At 39.1% G+C, this 3,064-nt stretch overlaps 1 protein-coding gene across 1 annotated transcript in view; it reads right to left on the bottom strand.

Moving 5' to 3' along the window:
* Positions 1-3,064, bottom strand: part of ANAPC1 (anaphase promoting complex subunit 1) — a 115,020-nt gene that overhangs the window by 24,732 nt on the left and 87,224 nt on the right. The window lies entirely within an intron of this gene.

Below are 3,064 nucleotides of genomic sequence, written 5' to 3'. Positions count from 1 at the left end.
TTGACCAGGATGGTCTCGATCTCTTGACCTTGTGATCCACCCGCCTCGGCCTCCCAAAGTGCTGGGATTACAGGCTTGAGCCACCGCGCCCGGCCAGCAAGTTTTACCAAACTATTTCACTCAAAAGCCTATATTTTAATCACATTGAATGTAATCAAATTTCAAATCTAAGATGGGCTAAGTAAAAATAACAATTAAATATGGCTGAACAAACATAAACAGGAAGATCTAAGTATATTCTGAATCAATAACAGTGTCATAATATTGCACACCAGTCAAATGAAATGTAAAGATGATGGCTTTAAAATTGGGGCATGAGTGAGGGTAAGAAATGGGAAAAGAAAAATAGGAAGAACTCTGATCAGATGTATTCTTCTTTATGGGGCATTTCCAGCATTAATCCAACATACCTACCAGAGGTGAGGTTATTCACTAGGCTAATTACCCAAGCTAAGCTAAACTATCAATATGTTTATCAGCTATGTTACCATATTGTTTAGAAAAGACATACGAAAAAAAGCCAAAAAAGATAAAGCTATATATTTGCTGATTTATGAATGCATTTAAGATTTATTCTTTTAATCTTCTGAGAAGAATATTTCAGGATGTTTTCTTCAATACAATAATAAATATTGGCTGCGCGCAGTGGCTCACACCTGTAATCCCAGCACTTTGGGAGGCCAAGGCAGGCGGATCACTTGAAGTCAGGAGTTCGACACCAGTCTGGCCTACATGGTGAAACCCTGTTTCTACTGAAAACACAAAAAATTAGTTGGGCCTCTAATCCCAGCTAATTGGGAGGCTGAAGCATGAGAACCACTTGAGCCCGGGAAGTGGAAGTTGCAGTGAGCCAAGATTGTGCCACTGTACTCCAGCCTGGATAACAGAACAAGACCCTGTCTCAACCTCAAAAAAGTAAAATAAAATAAATATTCAGAAAGCACTTATAATACAGTCTTCTTATATACTGAATATTACCAAATCAAAGACTTAAAATATCTTTTTTTTTTTTCCTGGAGATAGGGTCTCCCTCTGTCACCCAGGTAGGAGTGCAATGGTGCAATCACAGCTCACTACAGCTCTACCTTCCAGACTCAAGCAATCCTCCCATCTCAGCTTCCCAAGTAACTAGGACTACAGATGCATACCACCATGCTTGACTAATTTTTGTATTTTTTTGTAGTGATGGGATCTCACTGTGTTGCCCAGGCTGGTCTTGAACTCCTGGGCTCAAGTAATCCACCTGCCTTGGCCTCCCAAAGTGCTAGAATTATAGGCATGAGTCACCACACTCTGTCTGTAAAGCATTTTATGAAAGAAAAGGTGCTATGAAGATGCTAGTTGTTATTTTACATATGCCCTAAGTTCCAACAGACAAGCAGTTTACAAAGTGACCTTTTAAAAAAAAAGAAATCCTCCTTTTAATGCTAGGTTGCTCAGTGCAAGGAACCCTGCTCCAGAATCAATGTGGCTCCAGGTGAGAACTCGGAGAGAAGTGGAGGCTGATAGGAAATATCAATGAGGAGAACTGTGAAATTATTATCTTTCCCATTTGTAGTGTCCCTGATGTAATAAAGATCAAATGTAACATTTTATAAAGTCTGAAGTTAAAAAAAAAAAAAAAAGATTATTATACTAAAAGTCCAAAAACCATATTTATTGTCTTTAGCTGCTTTTGTAACAAAATAAGACAGTAAGTTAAACAAATGGGCATGGCTATATTCAAATAAAATTTTATTTGTAAAAATCAGGTGGGCTTTAATTAACTAACTCCTGATCTCAAGGCACTGGCGTGAAAATAAAAGCAAGCAGATCTAGAGGGGAGAGTTGATAACATAGAAGACAGGAACACCACTATATTTTCCTTTCCATGGTTTCTGCTCTGAAAGCAGGTCTGGGCCAAGAAAGACGGCAAAAACTACAGTTAAAAGCGCACAACCTTCTTGGCCTTAACAACCAGGATACAAGGAAACACCACACCCATTGGGAGGTGAGGACAGAATAATACAAAGGAGAGAGCCACAGAGACAGGGCCCCAAGTTCTGAATATAAATTCTGTGCAAATGTCTGCCTGACCCACGAACCATGTGTGCACAGGGCAGACTCCAACAGTACACAGGATGACATGCACAGAGATTAGAGCTAGCAACCAAGAAAGACTGACAATTTGATTCCAAGGAAATTACTGGTTGCTTTAAAACAAAATTTATATATCTGTATGTACTGTGCCTGAACTACAATGTAGTTTAGGCTAACACACATTCTCCTGATAATCTAGAACTCTGGTATATACAAGGCAGAGGGTAACTTATCTACATGTCAGCTCCCAATTAAGTACTTGGGCGCTGAGTCTCTGATGAGCTTTCCTGGTAGACAACCTCAACCTCTATCTCATATCATATATAAAATTACTTTGAAATGAATTATGTAACTGTAAAACTAAAATTTTGGAGGCTTTTAGAGAAAAGTAGAAGAGATTATCTTCATGATGGGGTTAGACAAAAGTTTTGTTTCATAGGAATAAAGAATAACCATAAAAGAAAAAACTGACAAATTAGACATTATTTAACACTGTAAAATCTTCTGCTCATCAAAATTATCACTAAGAAAATGAATATGCAAACCACAGGCTGGGAAGGATATTTGCAAAAGAAATCTGACAAAGAACAGGTTTCTAGAATGCATTAAAAAACTACAGCAACGCAGTAATAAAAACATAATACAAATTTTTTAGAAATAAGCAAAAAATATGAACAGACACTTCACAAAAAAAGATAGATGGAGCCAGGCGCAGCGGCTCACGTCTGTAATCCCAGCACTTTGGGAGGCTGAGCCAGGCAGATCACAAAATCAAGAAATCAAGGCCATCCTGGCCAACATAGTGAAACCCTGTCTCTGCTAAAAATACAAAAATTAGTTGGGCATGGTGGCATACACCTGTAGTCTCAGCTTCTTGGGAGGCTGAGGCAGGAGAATAGCTTGAACCCAGGAGGCGGAGTTGTAGTGAGCTGAGATCGCACCACTGCACTCCACCCTGGCGACTGAGCGAGACTCCATCTCAAAA

The sequence above is a fragment of the Cebus imitator genome, unplaced genomic scaffold (genome assembly GCF_001604975.1).
Source record: "Cebus imitator isolate Cc_AM_T3 unplaced genomic scaffold, Cebus_imitator-1.0 Scaffold222, whole genome shotgun sequence".
NCBI classification, from domain to species: domain Eukaryota; kingdom Metazoa; phylum Chordata; class Mammalia; order Primates; family Cebidae; genus Cebus; species Cebus imitator.
The sequence above is the reverse complement of the archived record's forward strand: the minus strand, read 5'-3'. Positions and strand labels throughout refer to the sequence as shown.